The 26,101-nt window shown below is 45.2% G+C and overlaps 1 pseudogene; it reads right to left on the bottom strand.

Annotated features, from left to right (window-relative positions):
* The window catches only part of LOC122442487, a 38,732-nt pseudogene extending 22,477 nt beyond the window's left edge, over positions 1 to 16,255 (bottom strand).
* Positions 16,256 to 26,101: the final 9,846 nt, after the last annotated feature.

Genomic DNA, 26,101 nt, shown 5'->3' on the forward strand with positions numbered 1-26,101 from the left:
GGCCCCTTCATAGGGCAGCAGCATCCAGGGGATTTATTAATTAGGGTTTTAAGTTGGTCCTCATTCAGTGAAAGAGGAGCAGGAGAACTCTCGGCAGGCAACACAAGAATCTGCAACAGGGCAAACAAGAACAACAGCAGAAAAGCGGGGAGGATACAGGGTGGGGTAGAGGCCGAGGCCAACCTGGAGGGTCCCTTATCCTAGACGGCCTTGCCTGTCAGGTTCTTTCCTCGTGACCTCGTCATGGATGGGGTCCCGGACGGCCTTGCCTGCCTGGTATTTTCTTCATGACCTCATCACGGGCGGGACCCCCCATAACGGCTCCTGGCAGCCTTTACTATATTGAGGTAGGTTCCTTCTGTGTCCATTTTTTGAAGAGTTTTAATCATAAATGGATGCTGAATTTTGTCAAATTTTCTACATCTATTGAGATTATCATTTGGTTTTTATCTTTCAATTTGTTGACATGGTGTATCACATTGATTGGTTTGCATATATTGAAGAATCTTTGCATCCCTGGGATAAACTTGACTTGATCATGGTTTATGGGCTTTTTAATATGTTGTTGAACTGTTTTTCCTAGAATTTTGTTGAGGATATTTGTATCTATGTTCATCAGTGATATTGGCTTGTAGTGTTCTTTTTTTTTTTTTTTTTTGCTGTCTTTGTCTGGGTGATGGTGGCCTCATAGAATGAGTTTGGAAGTGTTCCTTCCTCTGCAATTTTTTGAGAGAGTTTTAGAAGGATAGGTATTATCTCGTCTCTAAAGGTTTGATAGAATTCACCTGTGAAGCCATTTGGTCCTGGGCTTTTGTTTTCTGGGAGATTTTTTTTTAAATCACAGTTTTGGTTTCAGTGCATGTAATTGGGTTGCTCATAATTTCTATTTCTTCCTGGTCAGTCTTGGAATATTGAACTTTTCTAAGAATCTCTCCATTTCTTCCAGGTTATCCATTTTATTCCATATAGTTGTTTATAATAGTCTCTTATAATCCTTTGTATTTCTGCATTGTCTGCTGTAACCTCTCCTTTTTCATTTCTAATGTTGTTGACTTGAATCTTCTTTTTTTCTTGATGAGTCTGGCTAAAGGTTTGTCAGTTTTGTTTATCCACTCAAAGAACCAGCTGTTAGTTTTATTAATCTTTATCATTCTTTCTTTCATTTCTTTTTAATTTATTTCTGCTATGAGCTTTATGATTTCTTTCCTTCTGATAATTTGTTGTTGTTGTTGTTGTTGTTATTCTCCTTCTTTTACCAGCTGTTTTAGGTGTAAAGCTACGTGTGTCTATGTTTTTCTTGTTTCTTGAGGTAGGATTGTATTGCTATAAACTTCGGAGAGGTAAGTGGCCGAGAGAAGATACCCTATGTCCAAGGTCAGTAGTGGCGGCCGTGAAGAGATATCCCACGTCCAAGGTAAGAGAAACCTAAGTAAGATGGTAGGCGCTGAGAGAGGGCAACAGAGGGCAGATAGATTGAAACCACAATCACAGAAAACTAACCAATCTAATCACATGGACTACAGCCTTGTCTAACTCAATGAAACTAAGCCATGCCATGTAGGGCTACCCAAGATGGATGGGTCTTGGTGGAGAGTTCTGACAAAATGTGGTCCACTGGAGAAGGGAATGGCAAATCACTTCAGTATTCTTGCCTTGAGAACCCCATGAACAGTAAGAAAAGGCAAAAAGATAGGACACTGAAAGATGAACTCTTCAGATCCATAGGTGCCCAATATGCTACTGGAGATCTGTGGAGAAATAACTCCAGAAAGAATGAAGAGACAGAACCAAAGCAAAAACAACACCCAGTTGCGGATGTGACTGGTGATAGAAACAAGGTCTAATGCTATAAAGAGCAATATTGCATAGGAAAGTGGAATCTTAGGTCCATAAATCAAGGCAAATTGGAAGTGGTCAAACAGGAGATGGCAAGAGTGAACGTTGACATTTTAGGAATCAGCGAACTAAAATGGACTGGAATGGGTGAATTTAACTCAGATGACCATTATATCTACTACTGTGTGCAAGAATCCCTAAGAAGAAATGGAGTAGCCCTCATAGTCAAAAAAAGAGTCCAAAACGCAGTATTTGGATGCAATCTCAAAAATGACAGAATGATCTCTGTTCATTTCCAAGGCAAACCATTCAATATTACAGTAATCCACGTCTATGCCCCGACCAGAAATGCTGAAGAAGCTGAAGTTGAAGGGTTCTATGAAGACCTACAAGACCTTTTAGAACTAACACCCAAAAAGGATGTCCTTTTCATTATAGGGGACTGGAATGCAAAGGTAGGAAGTCAAAAAACACCTGGAGTAACAGGCAAATTTGGTCTTGCAGTACAGAATGAAGCAGTGAAAAGGCTAAAAGAGTTTTGCCAAGAGAACACACTGGTCATAGCAAACACTGTCTTCCAAGAACACAAGAGAAGACCTCTACACATGGACATCACCAGATGGCCAACACTGAAATCAGATTGATTGTATTCTTTGCAACTAAAGATGGAGAAGCTCCATACAGTCAGCAAAAACAAGACCGGGAGCTGACTGTGGCTCAGATCAAAACTCCTTATTTCCAAATTCAGACTTAAATTGAAGAAAGTAGGGAAAACCACTAGACCATTCATGTATGACCTAAATAAAATCCCTTATGATTATACGGTGGCAATGAGAAATAGATTTAAGGGACTAGATCTGATAGACAGAGTGCCTGATGAACTATGGATGGAGGTTCATGACATTGTACAGTAGGCAGGGATCGAGACCATCCCCAAGAAAAAGAAATGAAAAAAGCACAATGGCTGTCTGAGGAAGCCTTATAAATAGCTGTGAAAAGAAGAGAAGTGAAAAGCAAAGGAGAAAAGGAAAGATATACCCATTTGAATGCAGAGTTCCAAAGAATAGCAAGGAGAGATAAGAAAGCCTTCCTCGGTGATCAGTGCAAAGAAAGAGAGGAAAACAATAGAATGGGAAAGACTAGAGATCTCTTCCAGAAAATTAGAGATACCAAGGGAACATTTCATGCAAAGATGGGCTCAATAAAAGGACAGAAATGGTATGGACCTAACAGAAGCAGAAGATATTAAGAAGAGGTGGCAAGAATACACAGAAGAACTATACAAAAAAGATCTTCATGACCCAGATAATCACGATGGTGTGATCACTCACCTAGAGCAAGACAACCTGGAATATGAAGTCAAGTAGGCCTTAGGAAGCATCACTACATCAAAGTTAGTGGAGGTGATGGAGTTCCAGTCGAGCTATTTCAAATCCTAAAAGATGATGCTGTGAAAGTGCTGCACTCAATATGCTAGCAAATTTGGATAACTCAGCAGTGGCCACAGGACTGGAAAAGGTCAGTTTTCATTCCAATCCCAAAGAAAGGCAATGCCAAAGAATGCTCAAACTACTGCACAATTGCACTCATCTCACACGCTAGTAAAGTAATGCTCAAAATTTTCCAAGCCAGGGTTCAACAATACTTGAGCCATGAAATTCCAGATGTTTTAGAAAAATCAGAGGAACCAGAGATAAAATTGCCAACATCTGCTGGATCATTGAAAAAGCAAGAGAATTCCAGAAAAACGTCTATTTCTGCTTTATTAAATATGCCAAAGCCTTTGACTGTGTGGATCACCACAAACTGTGGAAAATTCTGAAAGAGATGGGAATTCCAGACCACCTGACCTGCCTCTTGAGAAATCTGTATGCAGGTTAGGAAGCAACAATTAGAACCAGACATGGAACAACAGACTGTTTCCAAATTGGGAAGAGTATGCCAAGGCTGTATATTGTCACCCTACTTATTTAATTTGTATGCAGAGTACATCATGAGAAATGCTGGGCTGGATGAAGCACAAGCTGGAATCAAGATTGCCGGGAGAAATATCAATAACTTCAGAATATGCAGATGACACTACCCTTATGGCAGAATGTGAGGAAGGACTAAAGAGCCTCTTGATGAAAGTGAAAGAGGAGAGTGGAAAAGTTGGCTTAAAGCTCAACATTCAGAAAACTAAGATCATGGCATCCAAGCGCATCACTTCATGGCAAATAGATGGTGAAACAGTGGATAACTTTACTTTATGGGGCTCCAAAATCGCTGCAAATGGTGACTGCAACCATGACATTAAAAGACGCTTACTCCTTGGAAGGAAAGTTATGACCAACCTAGATAGCATATTAAAAAGCAGAGACATTACTTTGCCAACAAAGGTCAGTCTTGTCAAAGTTATGGTTTTTCCACTAGTTATGTATGGATATGAGAGTTGAACTATAAAGAAAGCTGAGCACCGAAGAATTGATGCTTTTGAACTGTGGTGTTGGAGAAGACTCTTGAGAGTCCCTTGGACTGCAAGGAGATCCAACCAGTCCATCCTGAAGGAGATCAGTCCTGAATGTTCATTTGAAGGACCGATATTATAGCTGAAACTCCAATACTTTGGCTATCTGATGTGAAGAGCTGACTCATTTGAGAAGACTCTGATGCTGGGAAAGATTGAAGGCAGGAGGAGAAGGAGACGACAGAGGATCAGATGGTTGGATGGCATCACTGACTCAATGGACATGAGTTTGAGTAAACTCTGGGAGTTGGTGTTGGACAGGAAGGCCTGGCATGCTGTGGTCCATGGGTTTGCAATGAGTTGGAGATGATTGAGTGACTGAACTAAACTCCCTCTGAACTGCTTTTGCTGCATCCCACAGGTTTTGAGTTTTCATGTTTTCATTGTCATTTGTTTCTAGGAATTTTTTTATTTCCCTTTTGATTTTTCAGTAACCTGGTCATTATTTAGAAATGTATTATTTAATATCCATGTGTTTGTGTTTTTTTTTTTTTTACTGTTTTTTTCTTTTAATTGATATCTAGTCTCATAGCTTTATGGTCAGAAAAGATGCCTGATACAATTTAAGTTTTCTTCAGTTTACTGGCGTTTGATTTGTGACCCAAGATATGGTCTTTTCTGGAAAATGACCCATGTGCACTTGAGAAAAAGGTGTATTCTTCTGCATTTGGATGGAATGTCCTGAAAATATCAATGAGATCCGTCTCATCTAATGTATCATTTAAGACTTGTGTTTCTTTCATGTCAATGTATGGCAAAAACCACTACAATATTGTAAAGTAATTAGCCTCCAACTAATAAAAATAAATGGGAAAAGAAAAAAGAAAAAATAATAATGTTTATAAAGATTAAAAAAAAAAGACTTGTGTTTCCCTATTTATTTTCTGTTATGATGATCTGTCCATTGGTGTAAGTGTGGTGTTAAAATCTTCTACTGTTATTGTATTACTGTCAATGTCTCCTTTCATGTCTGTTAGTATTTGTCTTGTGTATTGAGGTGCTCCTTTGTTGGGTGCATAGATATTTCTAATTGTTGTCTTCCTCTTGGATTGATACTTTGATCATTATGTAGTGTCTTTCTTTATCTCTTGTAATATTTTTTATTTTAAAGTCTATTTTGTCTGATACAAGGATTGCTACTCCAGCTTTCTTTTGATTTCCATTTACATGGAATATATTTTTCCATCCTCTCACTTTCATTCTTATGTGTCTTTAGGTCTGAAGTGGGTTTCTTGTAGGCAGCATATATATGGGTCTTGTTTTTGTATTCATTCAGCCAGTCTGTGTCTTTTGATTGGAGCATTTAATCCATTTTCATTTAAAGTATTTGTTGACATATATGTTCCTGTTGCCATTTTCGTAATTGTTTGGGATTTGTTTTTGTAGATCTCTTACTTCTCTTGTATTTCCTGACTATATACATCCCTTTAACTGTTGTTATAAAGCTGGTTTGCTCGTACTGAATTCTCTTAACTGCTTGTCTGTAAAGCTTTTGATTTCTCCATCAATTTTGAATGAGATCCTTCCTGGGTAGTAATCTTGGTTGTAGATTTTTCCCTTTCAGTACTTTAAATATATCCTGCCATTCCCTTCTGGCCTGCAGAGTTTCTGCTGAAAGGTCAGCTATTAAGGATTTCCCTTGGATGTTACTTGTTGCTTTTCCTTTGCTCCTTAATATTCTTTCTTTGTGTTTAATCTTTGTTAGTTTGATTAGTATGTGTCTTGGTGTGTTTCTCCTTGGGTTTATCCTGTATGGGACTCTTTGCGCCTCTTGGACTTGACTGACTATTTCATCTTCCATGTTGGGGAAATTTTCAATAATAATCTCTTCAAAAATTTTCTCATACCCTTTCTTTTTCTCTTCTTCTGGGAACCCTATTGCCGGGAGCCAGCTCACGAGATCCCACAAGGTCATGAGGAGAAAACCTGACAGGCAAGGCGGATCAGGTTATCAGGGATTCCGAAAAGCTGCCCTCGGCGCTCACCTTACAGATGATATCTGTCTTTCTGATGCTTGCTTCAATAGACTACTCCCTAATTTCTGTGACACAGGCAGAAGGCCTTCCCCGACCTCTTCTCAAATAAGAATCAATTTAGAACTTTAATCAATAAGTTTCCTGGGTGGTGGTATTTTATGAGATTATCCAGGGTGAGAGGAGTGTTTTAATTTAAACTCCTTTGTTGGTATTTTAGTTTGTTTGGCAAATGCGTTTATGCCCTTGGTACTAATATGCATGATTGCTTATAGTACCCTATTCATAAAATAGCATAAAGAACCTGATCATATAAAGGCCCTAATAGACATAGAGCCTTTTTTGGGGGTGAAGGAGTCCTATTAGAAAACATAAGAAAAATTATTCTAAAGGTGATTATTGGGTTGACGTTTGCTTGCTGTGTTTTGCTTGCTGTGTTTTTGCTTTTAATGTGCTAAGGTTGTGCTGTGGAAACCATTGTTAATATAGTTATAAGATCTAGAAAAATAAGAGCTTAGCCCTAGTGTGGTAACAATGAAACGGTTGTTAATTATTAGCCAGGAGTGCTAGGCAGGGGCTGCCTCACCAAAGTCGCAGAGTCAGTGTGGGGTAAACTTCTTAGATAAACTCAACTGACAGCTTCTGCAGAAGGATTAATTTTTGTGTTAACAAGGATATACTTCTACTCTGTACTGTTGCCCTATGAGACTGCTACCTTTCAGTTAAGGTCACCACAGAAACAGAAAATAGGTTTGCATTCACCTGACCCGCATAAAATGTTAATGGGCCCCAAGGCCAGAAGATAATGTGTTAAGATTTATTATAGAATTAGAAAGCAGAAAACATCTTGCTTTTCCTGAAAAACAAACTGATGTAATACTAATCCTGTGTAAGCATGAGTAAGCATCTTGTACCTTGGAAACGTTCTGAGTGAGGATGTAAAAACTGTTGTCAAACAGTAAAACACAGACTTGGCCCTATCAAGGCTGGTCTCACATGTCTTCTCTCTCTCACTGATGCCGTTCATCCTGAGGGTATCCCCTGGATCCTGCCAAGGCTGGACCCCGGCACCCTATAATTCAATTGCTGGTGTGTTTAATACTATTCCAGAGATCTCTGAGACTATCCTCAGTTCTTTTCATTCTTTTTACTTTATTCTCCTCTTCAGCAGTTATTCTCACCATTTTATCTTCCAGCTCACTGATCCATTCTTCTGCCTCAGATATTCTGCTATTGATTCCTTCTAGAGTGTTTTTAATTTCAGTAATTGTGGTGTTTGTCTCTGCATTCTTGAATTCTTCTAGGTCTTTGTTAACTGAGTCTTGCATTTTCTGCATTTTATTTTCAAGGTTTTAGATCATCTTTACTATCATTATTCTGAATTCTTCTTCAGGTAGTTTGCCTCTTTCCTCTTCATTTATTTGGACTTGTGTGTTTCTAGTTTTTTCCTTCATTTGTGCTGTATTTCTCTGTCTTTTCATTATCTTTTAAAAAACTTATTGTGTTTGAGGTCTCCTTTTTCCAGGCTTCAAGGGTGAATTCTTTTTTTCTTTTGGTTTCTGCCCTCATAAGTTTGGTCCAGTGGTTTGTGTAAGCTTCATGTAGGCTGTAACCTGTGCTTGGGTTCTGGTGGGAGGAGGTGAGTGTTTCTTTTCCTCTGATGGGCAGGGCTGGGTAAATTGGTAATCCTGTCTACTGATGATTTGGTTTGTATTTTTGCCTTGTTTGTTGTTTGGATGAGGCATCCTGCAACTTGCAGTTGGGTGATGCTGGATCTTGTATACAAGTGGTTGCCTTTGTGGGAGTTCTCCCTATTTGATACTCCCTAGGGTTAGGAGTTTTCTGGTAGTTTAGGGTCATGGAGTCAGTGCTCCCACTCCAAAGGCTCAGGGCTTGATATCTGATCAGGAACAGAGATTCCACAGGAGGTTTGTTATGGCATTAAATGGGATTAAGACAAATACCCCAAAATGAGAAACTAAAGATGACCCCACACAAATGGCAAATACAAAATCAGGTAAATAATAATTAAAATAATGGAACATACATGCTTATGTATAACCATAAGCAAAATCAAAACAGTCCAAGGACAATAAAGTGCAGTAGATTGACCCAGTGAACAAAGGAAACCAAAAATGATATTCACCAATTAAGAATAAACCTAAATCACAAACTAGAAAGCAAAACTAAACAAAGGTATCAACTGGGGAATAAAGCAATGAAAACAAAACTAACAAATATGGTGAGAAAAAGAAAGAAAAGAAAGAAAGAATAGAAATGCAAAGTTAAATAGAGGTAGATAAGAAGATTTATATATATTAAAGATTAACTGCAAGGGTAAAATAACAGTAGGGAAAGCAAACAAAGGAATAAATGTAGAAAAATAATGTTTAAATAATTTTAAAATTAAAATTAAAAAAAGAAATAGAATACAAAACTGCAAAAGGCTAACAGACAGGCAGAAGTTTATAACAGAAATAAAAAGTCTGACTGAAAAAAAAATCCCAAAAGCTTAAATAGATTTCATAGTGCTAATAAAATTGACAACTACAATGGTGGAGCAGCGAGGCGGGGGGGGTGAAGAAAAAGAAAAAAAAAAAATCCGAAAGAAACTACAGACAAGTCAAAGTATAAGAATAATAAATGTTTTTCTTGAGTCTCTGCTGTCAGCATCCTCTCCCTTGCTGGGAGTCACAGTCCACCTCACCTCCCTAGAATGCCCTCCAACACTGCTGGTCCTACTCCTTGTACAGCTGGTGGGAGGGTTTTGGGTCTTCTTCCTCAGCCACACTGCCCCTGAGTTTCAATTGTGGTTTTATCTCCACCTCTGCAGGTGGGTCATCCACTGGGGTTTGCTCCTGAGGCTGCCCTGGAGGACTTGGGTCTGCCCCAGCGAGTCCCAGGTGTGGCGGTGGTGCAGGTTCTTGGGTTGCAGGGCCCCTGGCAGTACCAGGCATTCAGTGGAGTTGGCACCTAGGGCAGCAGGAAATATAGTGCTCTAGAAGGGTATGGCACCCCACTCCAGTATTCTTGCCTGGAGAACCGCCCCCCTTACAGAGAAACCTGGGGTGGCCACAGTCCACAGGGTCACAAAGAGTTGGAAATGACTGAAGTGACCCCGCGCGCAAAGTCTTTCTTGCAAGACTTTCTTTTGCCTGTGGCATCTCTGCCTCAATGAGGGTTGAGAGTGAAGCCCCTTGGGTCTTGGGGACCCTGGAGGTGCCAAGTGTAAAGCGACATCGACTGCCTCAGCCACAGGAGTTATGGCCCTATCAGAGTCTTTTTTCAAGCCTCTAGCAGCTGGTGATCAGAAGGCCTCTTTGACTAGTCTTTCTCCATTAGCTCCACTCGTTCAGGCACTTAGAGGGCTCCCTTGCCTGGCGTCCTCCTCTGTTGTTTGGTGCCTCTGGCGTTTGAAGCAGCACCCTGGGTGGGGTCCTACTCTGTTGTTCTGGGGTCAGGCGCTTGATGAGCCAGCCTCTCTATTGTTCAGCTGCTGACTTGGGGAGAGAGAGAAAGCCTACGGTGATGGCTCCACCCCTTACGCGTGACTTAGCAGTATCGCCTTTCTTCCATGGCTGCCTAGCTTTCCTCCACTGGCGTTTCCCACCACAATCTCCTCCCTCACGGCCCCTCAGTCCATCTCTTCACAGTCAACAGTGGGATTGCTCCACAATCCTTACACTCCACCCCCCAGATGCTGCACCATCTTGGGGACCTGCATTCCTGTCTGACCTATGTTAAGCTGTGGCAAGGATTGCCTGATTCTCCTTCCATTTAGGCTGCCACAGATCAACTGCTTCACTCTCAGGCTCAAATGTTTCTCCTCTGCCCCAGACAATTGCCCCCGGTGTGGGGACTGGACCCCTGCTTCAGTTTCCCTACCTGCCGAGGGCAGGTCCAGTCCTACTAACACTCCTGTTTTTCCCCCTAGTTCCTTTGTCCTACCCAGTTTTGCGTGGTTCTACATATTCTTTTCCTGTGGTCAGGTACTCCTGCCCGCTCTCAGCTGGTGTTCTGCAAGCACTTCTGTGTCTGAAGGTGTATTCCTGATGTATCTGTGGAGAGAGATGTACTCTACAGCCACCTACTCCTCCGCCATCTTGGCTTCCCTCTTCAGTGGGGCTTCTTTAGAGTACATTTGCCCAGCTAATGAGCCCATGAAGCCATCAAAGTATAAAAGCTGAAATCCATTTTTCCACTTACATTCAGATAATCCCAGCCACTCACATCACACAAGAACGTGGCAGGACTTCTTCAGGGCTGCCCCCGGGAGATGACAGCCTGACCTCCCATAGCTGCGATGTAGAAGTTGGCCCTCCTTCTGCCACCCCCGTAGGTGGGGCCAGCCTCGTGCTGGGGCCCTGAGCCCTGCCGTTCAATCCCTCTGACTTTCATGGGTATCCCTTACCAAGCTGGCTTCCAGCCTGCATCTGGCCTCAGGATGCAGCTGCTTTGCGTCTTCCTCACACCAGTAAACCCAGGATCAAGTCTTCTCCAGCTGCCCCTGTCATGTCTGCTCCTGAGGGGCTGGCCATTGCCAGGTGTGACATATACAAACACATTCCGCTGCAGTGGATCTGGTTTCCAGGGGTTATTTTTAGTTGAAATTAGCACCTCCCCCAATTGTCCATGTTTCTGTGTGCTGTGCTCAGTCGCTCAGGCATGTCTGACTCTCTTGCGACCCCAGGGACTGTAGCCTGCCAGGCTCCTCTGTCCATGGGAATCTCCCGGCAAGAATTCCTTCCTCCAGTGGATCTTCCTAAACGAGGGAAAGCGGGTTCTTTACCACTAGTGCCACCTGGGAAGCCCAAATCTTTGCTCTTCTATTGTTTTTTTTTAAATTTTTGGTTGCATCATGTGGCATGTAGGATCTTAGTTTCTTAACCAGGGATCGAACCCACACTCCCAGCATTGAGTACATGGAGTTTAAACCACTGGACCACCAGGAAACTCCCAATAAGCTTGAAAGTGAAAGTGAAAGTCACTCAGTCATGTCCGACTCTTTGCAATCACATGGACTATACAGTTCATGGAATTCTCCAGGCCAGAATACTGGAGTAGGTATCCTTCCCCTCCTTCAGGGGATCTTCCCAACCCAGGAATCGAATCCAGGTCTCCGGAATGGCAGGAGGATTCTTTACCAGCTGAGCCACAAGGGAAGCCCAAAGCCCAATAAGGTTGGCTCTCATTAATATTACACTCTCTGAAGAGAAATCCAGTTTAACCTTTGCTTTTCATAGACTCTTGGTTTCCTTTCTTCATAACTATTAAAAACACAAAACAAAACCCTGGTCCAGTGTGGATGTTCAAAGTGTATAAACTGCAAAGAATCGGTTAGTTAAAATGTCACGGGAAAAATGAGCATGTTCCATCCCACCATGTTACCTCCTGGAAGATGTCCAGCTCTCAAAGTACCATCACCATTGTCCTTTGGCTTGTCTTTAAATAAAAATCTTTTCTAGACTGACTGTAAAGAACTTGGTGTTAGAAAAATTAGCAAGTTTAATGCTTGTGCAGAGTCGGAGACAGTTGTCCCACAGGTATATTTTGGGCTTGTTTTAGCCAAGTCAGCTCCAGTGTTTGGTGAGATCAGATTTTCAGCTGTTCTTCCGTAACACAGAGACACAGCACTATAGTGTTCATTTCATAGAACATAAACCCTAAATCTCAGTGTTCCCAAGGGCTCTCATCATAGACCAAAGAAAAGAAGAGACCAGAAAGGCATTATTATTATAACATTATCAGTTCTGGTTGTGGGCTAAGCACAGAGGTCTGGGTTTAAATGACTGCATCCAGGATGTGGGATAAAGAGGAATGGAACTGTGGAATATTTGGGATGAAATGCAAGCATTTGGGGAATGTATATCAGTAGACATGGCCTCCATCCTCTCACTCCTGTCTAGGCATCCGTCCACACTGCAGCGCTGTTGAGCACGTATGAGGGGATGCAGCCCAGCTTTCCAGGGAGAGCAAGATGGCAAACTAACCTCCATGCTCCTATCAGAGAACAGTGCTAAGATGATACGTACACTAACAATATAAATGCCCACAGTCCACACATGAGTGAAGACATTTCATGTTCTCAAACTTTGGTTATAATCACACTGTCGGAGTCCAGGGCTAAATTCTGAAATGTGTATGGTAGCACAGTCTGCATGGATACTTGTGTCTGCTAAGTAGTCATTTGTTGCTGGAACCAGAGAGAAGCTCTATTTTGTGATCTCAGGCATGTTGAATGTTTATTCTACTAGGAGTTAAAAATAGTTTAGTTTTTACTCTGAGTTTAATAGGGAAAAAATAGAATGAAGACAATAAATAAGATGCAAGAGAAGGAACAATAGTGCAGATTATTAATAGTTCCTTATAAATGTTAAGAATATCAGACATATATTTTTCAAAAATGCACTTGAGGGGGAATTCCCTGGTGGTCCAGTGGTTAGGACTCGATGCTTTCACTGCCAAGGACCTGGGTTCTATCCTTGGTTTAGGAACTAAGAATCCATGAGCCATGTGGTGCGACTGACAAATGCATTTGGGAAACTGAATAATCGAGGTTCATATAAACTATTGGAATGATCAGCTAGTAGGTTGCATGTTGTTGTTGTTTAGTCGCTAAGTCATGTCTGACCCTGCAAGCCCATGAACTGCAGCACATCAGGTTCCTCTGTCCTCCACCATCTCCAAAAGTTTGCTCAATTTCATATCCATTGAGTCGATGATGCCATCAAACTATCTCATCCTCTGCCACCCCCTTCTCCTTTTGCTTTCAATCTTTTCCTGCATCAGGGTCCTTTCCATTGAGTCAGCTCTTCACATCAGGCGGCCAAAGCATTGGACTTTCAGCTTCAGCATCAGTCCTTCCAGTGAATATTCAGGGTTGATTTCCTTTACAACTGACTGGTTTGATCTCCTTGTTGTCCAAGGGACTCTCAAGAGTCTTCTCCAGCACCACAATCTGAAAGTATCAGTTTTTCAGCACTCAGCCTTCTTTATGGTTGTATAATTGTGCAAAACATTTTAAAAAACCACAGGAAAAATTGTGTCAGTCCTTAAACACTTATTCCTTTGACAAAATAGGTATGAAGTAGCCCAAATCACACCCTTCGGATGGCCGGGAATTCTACTTCTGCAAGAAAATGCTCAGAGTAAAGGAATTGTAGCGTTCGATGTCCTTGCATGAAAAGGTGTAAGTCAAATTGTATCCACCTGAAAGGGACCAACTCTTTATTTCGGAATGGTTTTTAAAAGCCAAAGGAAAATCAACTCTGCCATCTGGTGCATAAACAGGTTATTGCAGCTTCTTTCTTAAAATAATAATAATAATAACAGCTAACCCAGTTCTCCCTTTACAAAGAATTTTCATGACACCGTGATGTTCCAGCTGAGTGGTTTTCCCTGGGTAACTGAAACCTGTTACAGATTTTTAAAAACTGTAGTAGTGTTTCTAAGACAAGAACTCACTTACTGCCCATGGTGAACCCAATGGCCCCTTTCTTCCGAGACTCAGATGCCCATATGAACATCAGTTACTGCCTGGTTCCTCTAGCTCAGGGTTTCCCATGTGGCTCAGTGGTAAAGAACCTGCCTGCCAATGAAGGAGATGTGGGTTTGATTCCTGGGTCAGGAAGGTCCTCTGGAGGAGAAAATGGCAACTCACTCCATTATCTTGCCTGGAAAATCCCATGGACAGAGGAGCCTGGTAGACCACAATTCATGAGGCCACCGAAGAGTTGGATATGACTTAGCGACTAAACAACAGTGACAACCCTAGACTTAGTGAGACTTGGCCCTGCCCCGAGGGAAGCCCTGGACTACACTTTTCTGGAAGGCAGCTCAGTTGGGAGCTGGCCAGGCCGCTGGGGCTGGGAAACCAGACACCTGAAGCCATGAGGCAGGGAGGGAGCTGGTAGGAAACAGGTGATCTCTAGATGGCGAGGCAAACCTGAAAGATGGGATGGAAAGTCAGCAGGTCAGCTCAGCAGGGGACACTTGGGACAGGAGAAAATGACACCCCAAAAGGATGACGATGGAGGGAAGGGATGAAGGAGACAGAAGAGCTCTTAGTGGGATTGTTGAGTCCTAAGGTAAATTTATTCATAGTTTTTTTTAAGGAAGCTCTGTACTGCTCTCCATAGGCCCTATATCAATTTGCATTCCCACTAACAGTGCAAGGGGGTTCCCTTCATACCCTCTCCAGCATTTATTGTTTATAGATTTTTTGATGATGGCCATTCTGACATATGTGAGTTGATACCTCATTGTAGTTTTGATTTGCATTTCTCTAATAATGAGTGATGCTGAGCATCTTTTCATGTGTTTATATTCATGAGGGAGGGACATACATATACCTATGACTGATTCATGTTGATATATGGGAGAAACAAACACAATATTGTACAGCAATTGTCCTCCAAATAAAAATAAGCAATTTAATAAAGAAGAGCTCTTAGACAGAGTCCTGTAGCCCTGTCCAGTCCTGGCCCCTGCTCTCCTCCACTGAGCTCACCCCAAGCCCCACATTGGCTTCATCCTCACTGCTGCCCACAAGGGAGCAGCCTGAGGAGGGCAAGAGGTTGATGCTAAGGGTTCAACTGAGTCCCTCCAAATTCACAGCTTAAAGACCTAACCACCAGTTCCCAGAATGTGACTCTGGGTGGCTGCAGATAGAATCAGTTAAGATGAAGTCATATTGGAGGAAGGTGGGCGCTTAATTCAGTACTACTGGTTTCCTTATAAAAAGGAGAACTTTGGACATAAACAAGAACACAGGGAGAAAGACCAGGTAAGCCTGAAGGCAGAGATTAGGGGGAACGCGTTACAAGGCAAAGGCTTCCCTGGTAGTCCAGATGGTAAAGAATCCATCTGCAATGCAGGAGATCTGGGTTCGATCCCTGAGTTGGAAAGATCCCCTGGAGGAGGGCATGACAACTTAACTCTAGTATTCTTGCCTGGAGAATTCCCATGGACAGAGGAGCCTGGTGGGCTTCGGTCCACGGGGTCGCAAAGAGCTGCACACAGCTGAGCGACTAAGCACACATTACAAGGTAAGTCAGTTTCCAGCAGGCTAGGAGACACCAGTGGGGGGCGGGAGGCCTGGGACAGAGTCTCGGTAAGATCCCGCAGGAGGGACCGAGTCTGTGACCCCGTGACCTCTGACATCTGGCCTCCAGAACCGGGGACAATGCACTGGTGCTGCTTGTCACCTGGTGGATGGGCTTTGTCACAGCAGCCTTAGGAACCTGATACAGCTGGGGAGGGAGTGGTGATGACAAGGGGAATGGTTGGTTCTTCTTGCCTTTTCTTCTCACACAACACTGGCAGCTGGCATTTCAGAGGCGAGCCATGTCAGGGCGGGTGGGGGCAGTGTTTGGACAGCGAGCAGCTACATGGACAGGAGCTGGCCTTGGGCTTCCTCCCTGGTTTTCTGTCCACATGTTGGTCTCTGGGAGGTATCCTCCAGGCCTCTAGAAATGGGCTGACTGGCATTTGCCATAAATTAAGAGGATCAAGTTTGCCAAAGGCAAACTCAGGTTAAAGAGAAAGGCCTGCTCTTAGAGCAGCTGGTGGGAACCAGGCTTCCGAGGGCTTCACTCCCGTCCTCCCCTGAAGCCTCCCACATACTGGTCATCCTGATGTGCCTCTCAGATCGCAGCTCCTGTTAGCGTCTGCACAGCTGGGGCTGAACTCCAGAGCATGTCCTCACATGCCCCCTCTGGAGGGAGCCGGACTCAGGTGCAGGACATGAGGAAGGGGCCTTCTAGTCACCTCCCTGCAACCCCTCTACACAAGCCCCAAGTCTCCCAACTGCGGGCCCCTCCCACCAGCAGGTCTGCGCAGCTGAACACTGGTGGAGGCTCACCTGCGCCCCAGGGATTCCTGCTCGCCCAGGGCCTGCGGACCAGTCCCACCCCGCCATTCCTGCCAGCAGCTCCTCCATCCAGGGGCTGCAGCTGCACTTCCCTGGGAGGTCTGCACCGGCCTTGGGGTGGTCCTTCCCAAGTTTGTCCCTCCTTGGACATCATCCCTCCACCCTGGGAGCCATGGAGAAATCTCTTTACATCTTACATTTACTTTTTAAACTCACTGCGTAATAATTCTTTCAACTGAACATCCTCTATTTAGATCACTGTGTGGTCCTGTCACCCCTTTCTCTACTTCTGTGGTCAGCACGGAAAAGAGGACCACACTGAGTAAGGAGGATCTTGAGTAAGGTCCAGGCAACACAGAGGACCATGTGGAGCATGGCTGGGCACACAGCAGATACTTGGTAACTTCCTGCTCATCATCTCGGCTAACGATATTGATAGAATTCGGCAAATTACGATTAAGATGTCATAAAATTAGATGATAAGATGAAGAATCTAAACAGCCAACTGGAAACTATAAAAAGCAATCAGATGATGATTCATATTGTTGTATGGTGGAAGCCAACACAACATTGTAAAAATTAAACAAAGAATATGAAAAAAGAATACAGCTGAATAACTGCTGTACACCAGAAACTCACATATCATTGCAAGTCAGTTATTGAGCCTGTGCTGTGTCTGGGCCTTTGAAGCTCTGGAGCTGAGTTAAAGCTTGCGATGAGTACACAGCTGGCTGGGCATCACGGGAGTTTCCAAAACCCCAACTTGGCCATCGTACTCATCCATGGCCCCGGGGAACTGAGAACAGACAAATCAAAGCTCTTTTTCAGAAATGTGCTACAGAAGGACAGCATTGCCCCTGACAAGTCTTTCACATCAAAGTGGCTCCACATGCAGGCTGCAGCTCCGGGGGAGGACTGGAGTGTCACGTCAAGAATGTCTTCTGCAAAGAGGAGTATGGAGGCTGGGCGGGAGGCAGGGTTCTGGGAACATGGGTCCAGAAGGAGGCAGCGGGAGGTGGGGGCCAGCCTGGCGTGGGGGGCATCAACCAAGCCAAGTGTCTGACTGCTCCGTCCTTCTCAAGGAGGCCTACAACATTAACACTGTCAGTTTAGGTATTTTACCTTATCTAAAGTGGCTCAGATGGTAAAAAAAAAAATCTGCCTGCAATGTAGGAGACCTGGGTTCGATCCCTGGGTGGAGACGATTCCCTGGAGAAGGAAATGACAACCCACTCCAGTATTCTTGCCTGGAGAATTGCATGGACAGAGGAGTCTGACAGGCCACAGTCCATGGGATCATGAAGTGTTGGACATGACTGAGGGACTAATACATAAAACTCGGAGCAGTACTTCAAGCCCTCTCTGTTCCATGATAGGGAAACCAGGGTCAGAGAGATGGTGTGACTTTCCCAAGGATGGATGAAGTTTGAATGACCTGTTAATAAACTTGATCTATTAAATAATACTTACTGATCCTGACTATACCTCCTGCATCAGGAAATAGGAAACAGATGGCACTCTCACATGAGGATCATTTGAGGAGGTTTCTTGACACAGAGGCTACCAACCAAGGAGTGGGTGAGCAGAGCTCCTGCTTCATGGCAGCCACGCTCTCCTCTCAACCTCACCCCTGGGAGGGGAGAGCGTGGCTGCCTGAGCCCAGAAGCAGGGACTGCACAGAGCAGCTGTTTGCCGAGAAGATAGAGCCTTGTCCAAGCAGCCCCATAGGGCAGGAGGTGAGGAGGTAAGAGGGCCTTGGTCCCTGCCTTCATTCTCCGGGTTCCCTCCTCCTCTCCCTCCCAGCCCTGCCACACCACCCCAAGCAGAAGCCATGGGAACTCTTGTTGTGGTTCCTGCAGGTCAATCCTGGGACAGAGGGCATGATGGAGAGGGGTGGTGAGCAAATCTGAAGGCTGAGAAGTAAGAAGCAGCCCCAACGTAGGATGTGAAATCTGCCTGGCAGTTCATCAGTCTGCGGAATATGAATAATACAGACAGACGTGAAGCAGCTGAGAAGCAGACTACATTCTCCCAAGGACATGCGGACACTGTGAGTCATCAGAGAGACTTCTGCATGGGACACCTTCCTCTCTCCACCATGAACTCTGAGATGCTGGCTGTATGAGGAGATATCTGACTCCTGGATCTAAGTGACTGACCCAGAGCAGCTGTGGGGACTGAGTGTCAGATGGGGGTGGTCTGGGCACGAATTCCACATGCTTCTTACCTTCCTGGTTTCCAAGGAAATAGGACCCTGGCCTCTGCAGTCCAGACCTGACCTGCGGACATCAGTACTGCTTTGCTTGGAGTTTTGAAAACACTGCTGCCTGTCAATTTCATCTCGACTCCACCTTCCCCCAGATCCTGCACCAGTGCCATCTTTTCTTTCCTGGCTTTATCCGATTCCATGTTTGCCTTGGTCCCCGGCTTGGCAAGGACCAGGGGAGAAGTCTGGTCACCCTCCCTCCATCACACTGTAATGTAATGGTCAGATTTTTTCAATTTCTAGTTTCTAAGCCTCCCTCAAGCTTTCAGGAAGGAGTGTGGGCTTGAATCCTAGTAGGCAGTCTGCTTTTTCCCACTCTGGTGGGTTCAGCAGTTTTCCCTTTTTCTTTAGAATTCTTGGTCACTTTCACTCTGATTTGTGGATTTTCTCTTCTCTGCCCAGCTGGATATCCTGTGAGCCCTTTTCGGTTGAGATTGGGCTGTGTGGGTGTCCTGGCATTGTAAGATGGCTGCTCAGCAGTACCTCTGGCCTCTCAAGGTGAAAAGCCACAGGTAAAGTTATAGAACGGCATGCCTGACAGCTACACCACTCCGCCTCATTTATTCCAATGAACTTGTTTCATTTCCTTCACAGCCCATTTTCCAGATATGAAGACAGACATCAATCACTGGTCTAAGGTCACCAGCCAGCAACTCACACTCTTGACATAGGAGTCACGAAAAGGAGGGGTCACGGGAGCAGAGAATGAGGAACTGAATCTTCTCTGTCATCAAATAGGATATGGGCTTACAGGGCTCAGGTCTGCAAACAGCAGCAGATTTCGCCCCGACTCACAGCCTGGTCTCCCCTGAAGGCCTGCAGGAGCACCAGATGACTCCAGGAGACTGCAGCAAAGAGGGCCATTGGGGGCCCTGCTCCCCCTACTGTTCCCAAAGCTCCCAGCCCTATTGTCTGAGAAGCCTCGGCTCACCCCTCCTGGGCTCTCCTGTCAGGGGAGGGTGGTAGCATGGCATCGAGATGCCTGCCTTGGGACCCCTCGATGCCATCACCAGCTGTGTGATCATCTCACTATGCAAACCTCAGGGTCTGCTCCCCCAAGGACACTACACCCACCTCCCTGGGCCAGGAGGCTGCAGAGCACATGACAAACTCTCAAACGCAGCCACATGCCCACCCTGAGTGGGCTGCCTGAGGTGCCCCAGGCTCCCTCCACCACCTCTCGCCTCATCCTACTTCTCCTCTTGTGAACTTTGAGCCCAGACAGTGTGCACAGTCATCTCAGGCGACACGTGACTGTGGCAGGATGGCAGGTCAACTTGGAGAGCCTGGCAACAAGCGCTGAGTCATTCAGATGAAAATCAGTATCAGAAACCGCTCAATGTCATGTGGCAGCCTGGACAGGAGGGGAGTGTGGGGGAGAGAACTTAGAGACTGAACTTAGGTTCCCATGGTGGGAAAGATGGGGAGAAGGGACAGTTATGGAGTTTGGGTTGGACATGTACACACTGCTATATTGAAAATGGATAACCAACAAGCACCTACTGTACAGCACAGGAGACTCTGCTTAATATTATGTGCTAGCCTGGATGGGAGGGGGGTTTGGGGGAGAATGAATACAAGTCTATGCATGGCTGAGTCCCTTTGCCTTTCACCTGAAACTATCACTTGAAACCTGAAACTATTAACATTGTTAATCGGCTGTACCCCAGTACAAAGTAAAACGTTTACAACAGTAAATAAATTCTGCTCCTCAGGACCATAGCAGATGCCCTCATTGCCTGTCCCTATGGAGCAGCTCTTGGTAGCATCAAGAAGGCTGTCTGCAATGGAGGATTCATCTTACTCTCCCTACCAGATAGCTCTGCCCTTGTTTTGAGCAATTGGAGATGAAATGAAGCCAACTGTGAGAAAATGGCCCAGCAGGAAAGACTAGAACGGGGCTCTGACCCCGGGTGTGTCATAGCAACAGAAGTGCAAGGGCTTATTTGATTCTAGACAAGTCAGCAGGGTGGGGCTGTTTCCTAGGGCCATTTGCTCAGCAGTGTGGAGTTAAGAGAAAGCACAGAGATCCAGGGAAATCTGGGCTCCTCTGCTCAGCAGCTGAGAGACTTCAGGCTCAGTAATGACTTTTCTGGATATTGCGGGGCTCATTGATCACATGAGGAGAACTCTCACCTCTGTCAAGATTGTCTCCTTCTTTGGGATAATTACTTGGGTCCCTAGGAGGCCACCTGGCACGCTGTGACCGCCCAGGCCTGTGGCTCCATGCTGGGTCCCCTCCTCAGTCCACCCAGCCCAGTCTGACGTGTGATCCTATTCCCTCATCAGTGTCGTTGTTCACTTGCTCAGTGAGTCCGACTCTTTGCAACCCCATGGACTGCAGCACACCAGGCTTCCCTGTCCTTCACTATCTCCTGGAGTTTGCTCAAACTCATGTCCATTGAGTTGATGATGCCATTCAACCATCTCATCCTCGATCTCCCCCTTCTCCTCCTGCCCTCAATCTTTCCCAGCATCAGGATCTTTGCCCCATCGGTTGTGTCCACTCTTTATTCTGGCTGCCTGACAGTCAACACCCCCTCTGGTGACAGACACAGCATCTGAGGCTGCTCTGGGTGGTATCAGTGGAACTGGAATTCAGTCAAGCAATTTCTTCACACCTGATGCAGAGAGCCAACTCATTGCAAAAGACTGTAATGCTGGGAAAGATTGAGGGCAGGAGGAAAAGGGGATGACAGAGGGTGAGATGGTTGCATGGCATCACCGATTCAAAGGACGTAAGTTTGAGCAAACTCTAGGGGATGATGCAGTCTGTCATGCAGCAGTCCATGGGGTCACAGAGTCGGACATGACTGAGTAACTGAACAAACAACATAGTTGATTTACAGTGTTGTGTGACTTCCTGCCTTACAGCAAAGTGAATCAGTTATACATACATCCACTCTTTCTAGAGTCTTTTCCAACACAGGCCATCACAGAGCATTGAGTTGAGTTCCCTATACAACACAGTAGGTTCTTATTAGTTGCTGGGGGCATACCTGTCCTGTTTACTATAGTGTCCCTGGTACCTGGCCCAGGTTAGGCAATCAAAACATTTATGAAATGAATGAACAGATTTATGGACATGGGAGTGGGGAGGAAGAAGAGGGTGGGATGTATGGAGAGAGTAGCATGGAAACATATTCACTACCATATGTAAGTAGATAGCCAGTGGGAATTTTCTTGTGACGCACGGAACTCAAACTGGGGCTCTGTAACAACCTAGAGGGGTGAGAAGGGGTGGGAGGTGGGAGGGAGGTTTCAGAGGGAGGGGACATATCTGTTGTACCTATGGCTGATTCATGTTGATGTATGGCAAAAGCCAACGCAATATTGTAAAGCAATTATCCTTCAATTAAAAATAAATAATTTTTTAAAAAAAGAAATGAATGAATGCATGAAGAACTACAAACCAAATGAAGAAGGGCAGTTAAAATACATAGGCAGGATTAATTTAAACATTCAACACAGTATTCGTACAAACTCTGGATTTTTACTGGAAACAAATAATCAGATACAAGTCGGCCTCGCTTGTGTGTCTTTCCCATCTCCCCTGGTGTCTGTTGTTTCTCTTCATGAAGTGGGAGCAGAGAGTTCAATGTCAGCAAGAACCTGCCCCTCCTGGCCCCAGGGACTTGAGCAACAATATCTTGGAGTGGGAGGATGGGGGTGGGGTGGCCTTGGAGTATTTTAAAACCCAGCATCCCCTCCCAGGGAGCGTGGAATGTGATTACAGCCTGGCCCTGGGTACAGGAGAGTGTGGCTTTGTGTGTTTTGGATGAGCTGTGCTCATGAATATTAATTCTTCAGCCTTTGAATAAATGACACCCTGGTGGGCCATGTCCCCAAACCACAGAGACGGGAGCACTTACACAGAGCCTGTGGATGTGGAGAAGTCAGACAGCGCAGAGCGGGGAGTCAAAAACCAGGTTCTGAGGGTGTTTCTGCAGTTTGGAGATGAGCAAAGTGTCCAGGGAATCGACAGAGCTAAAAGCAAAGGCGGAACAACCCTTCTAAAGGGAGCCCTGAGCCCTGAGCTGCTCATGCCACCCCCGACTCCCAGAATTGACTCCCACCCCCTGGAGACACTGTTTGCTGTGACTGACCTACTTTTCCGCTGGAAAGATGCGCTTGCTGAAGTGTCCTCCCCCCTCAGTTATTTTAAAGCCTTCTTTTTCTAGCTCCGGCACAGCAGTGCTGGGGAATGGTGCACATTAGCCGAGGACAGTGAGCCACGCCACGGCTGGGCTGCAGAAGCTTCTGGGATGATAGAATGAGTGCACTGGGCAATCCAGGACCATGGCTGCAAGCCTACCAGCCTGCTGGATGCCTGGACACATGTGGCTGCTCATGTGACTGAGGAACTGAATTTTTAAAATTCAATTTAATTAATTTAACCTTAGCTACTGCAGCTACTCCAGCTTGGTTAAATTAAATAAAATTAAATTTAAAATTTCAGTTCCTCAGTCACACATAGCTGGCGCTTCCCTGATGGCTCAGATGGTAAAGAATCTGTCTACAATGTGGGAGACTTGGGTTCAATTCCAGGGTTGGGAAGATCCCCTGGAGAAGGGAATGGCAATCCACTCCAGTATTGTTGCTGGGAGAATTTCATGGACAGAGGAGCCTGGCAGGCTACAGTATATGGAATCACCAAGAGTCAGACACGACTAAGAGACTAACACACGTAGCTTATTGGCTACAGTACCCACTACATCAAAAGAGCCCTGTCAGCACCTTGACTCAACTTTCCGCCTCCAGACTGTGAGACAATACGTTTATGTTCTTTGCAGTCACGAGTTTTTTGGTCCTTTGCTACAGCAAAAGAACATACCCTGTGAAGACCAGGGACAAGCCATGTGACCCAGGCCTGGCCAGCAGAACCCTCAGCCATCCTTTGCCCACCATGATCACAGGCCAGGAAGGGGTAAGGATCACCTCCAGGCTGATGAGGGGCACCGATGCTAAGTGCTACATCACTTCAGTCATGTCCGACTCTTTTGGTGACACTGTGAACTGTAGCCCGCAAGGAATTCAAATTCTTCAAGCAAGAATACTGGAGAGGGTTGCCGTGCCCTCCTCCAGGGGATCTTCCCAACCCAGGGATCGAACCCGTGTCTCTTGTGTCTCCTGCATTGGCAGGCGGGTTCTTTACCATCTGAGCCACCAGGGAAGCTCTCCTGCTTCAGGCAGGGGGATGTGCTAGTAACTTCAAGAATGTCACAGTCATTCACAGGTGGACAGGGCCACGTCATCTCCCTGAGAGCTAAACAAAGGCATCAGAGTGTTTGCCAAAACTACAGAGAAAGAGAAGTTTGTTTTCTGACAAGTTCCTCAGCTGCCAGTGTTGGCTTGGAGCATCTGTTGATTGCCTGGATCCAGCCATACCTGCAGCCATCTCCCTTTTAGACACACAAGCCCCAAATTCCTCTTTTTTTTTCTCTTGGGTTGTGCTTCCCTCACTTGTGACCAGAGAGTGATTGTGTCAGATGGACATTGTCACTAGAGCTCTGTGTTGGGTCTCACTTGTGACCAGAGAGTGACTGTGTCAGATGGACCCCATCGTTACTGCAGCTCTGTGCTGGGGGCCTGATGGGCCAGTTACCTTCCTCGGTCTCACCTTCGGCACCTGGGAAGCTGATGCTTCGGAGAAGCCAACTAAGAAACTGTTTAGTGATACTGCCAAAATCATAGCCTCTTAGAACAGCTTTTTCTTCATGTGGTTTTCAAGCGGGATGTGAGGTTGGCATGTCTGTGCTGGTGACTTACTCAGCAGGACCAGGGAAGGAGGAGGGAGGGGGAGGGAGATTGGGGCCCTGCAAAGCCTCCCCCTCCCCTGCAAGATCTCAACCCACCTCCCACCTCTCACACTATTTCCCTGGGCTAGGACTTTGCTGCTTTGAGTGAAACTCTAAGGTGAAGGGACAGAAGCCCGGGTTGCAAATTAGTCTGAAAAGACCTTGCTCACGGAGGAGGGGAAGTGGTTGGAATGAAACCTGCTGAAAGAAGGAAGCACATGACCTTAACAGATGTGTAACCCTTGATTCTGCTGGAAAAAATTAGATCATTGAGAAACTATGCATTTTACATCAAAAATTGGCACTTTTATAAAGCGAGTATAATTTCAGTATTTTTATTCTGTGCCCTCAATGCAATTTAAATATGACATAGTGAGCAAGCACTCAATTTTGTCCTTAAGAGAAAGAGCCAAACTTGTGACTGTCTAGAATTCAGCATTTCCTTGAACAACCCATGTTAATCGGTAGAATTTTTAATGTATGTATGTATGTATATATGTATGTATATGTATATATAATGTATGTATGTATGCATATATATATACATATATATATATATATATATATGTATCTCAAAACTTGCAAAAGTGAGAAACTGATTTAACTTGAACAGATTAGTAGTGGGTATCTTCTAATACAGGGAACATTTTTGGCCCTTAACCTTGAAAGCTATCAGACAAAGCATGATAAAAACTTGAATTTGGGAAAAGTATATGGAATGCTTTTAGTGGCAAAACATAACCTAAACGATATAGGAAATGTAAAAACTCACAAGAATTTATTAAAGTCTGAAGGAATGTTGCCTTCATGTAAGTCTTGATCCAGGGCCTCCAATGCTTTGATCAGATTAAGTTTCTGTCTTTCCTCTGTCTCGTCATGCCGTCCCCGTTCTTGGCAGTGTCCTCTCCACTCACCCAACCCAGTCTGTACTTTCAATCCCTCCACTATCCTGCACCCAGTGGATCAGCAAGAGGTGCTTTGAATCTGGAAGGCAGAGTATGTGTCGGATTGACAATAAGGAGAGCACACTGCAGCAGAATGTATCCTCCCCAAAGGCATGGAGGAGTGAACTTGCTGGAAGCTTGAGGAGCTTTGAGTGGCTCCATGTTGCTAGAGAAGTGAGTTTTGGGAAGATGGTGAGTTTGGGGGTGGGTAGGGTCTCTTTCCCAAGCTGAGGCGAGGAGGCAGCACTGTATCCTGAAGGTGACGGAGAACACCCCACACTGGGTATACAATGATAAGATCTGTGCTTTAGAAGGAAAACTAAAGAGACTGGTTCAGACTGGTCTGAACAATAAGGAAGTTTATCATCACACACGAGGCAAGTTCAGGTGGAGGGCAGGTCCAGGCTTGGCAAGACCCACAGCTCAAAGATGCCCCCACAGACCTGACTTCTTCCTACTTCTCTACTCTGCCAGCCTCGCTGTGCACTTCAACCAAAGTCTGGCTCTCCTCATGGTCACAAGAGGGTTGCGTGGGACAGGCAAGGCTTATGCCATTCCCTACACACCCAGTAGTAGGTGTCAGGAGGCTGTGAGGGGGAGAATGGCATCAGGAGAGGAAGAGAAGGGGTAATAGAGGGAAGAGAGGGGGCAGCCAGAGAGATAAAGAGAAGCCAGAGTGGGAGAGAGAGAAAAATTCTCTTCCAGGAGCAAACTCGAACTTTTTCTCAAGGAGCCTCAGGTGGGAGACCAACAGTGGCCGTACAGCAGGCCCTTCCCTCAGCTAACACCAGGGGGGCTATTGTACTTGGGAACTGGCAATGTTTTGATTTCAGAAAGGAAACAGAGAGCCTGTGACTCATCACACAGTCCATCCCCAGGGGCTCTGGGCTGATGTCACACTCAGCCA

This window comes from Cervus canadensis, chromosome 5 (assembly GCF_019320065.1).
Source record: "Cervus canadensis isolate Bull #8, Minnesota chromosome 5, ASM1932006v1, whole genome shotgun sequence".
NCBI lineage: Eukaryota > Metazoa > Chordata > Mammalia > Artiodactyla > Cervidae > Cervus > Cervus canadensis.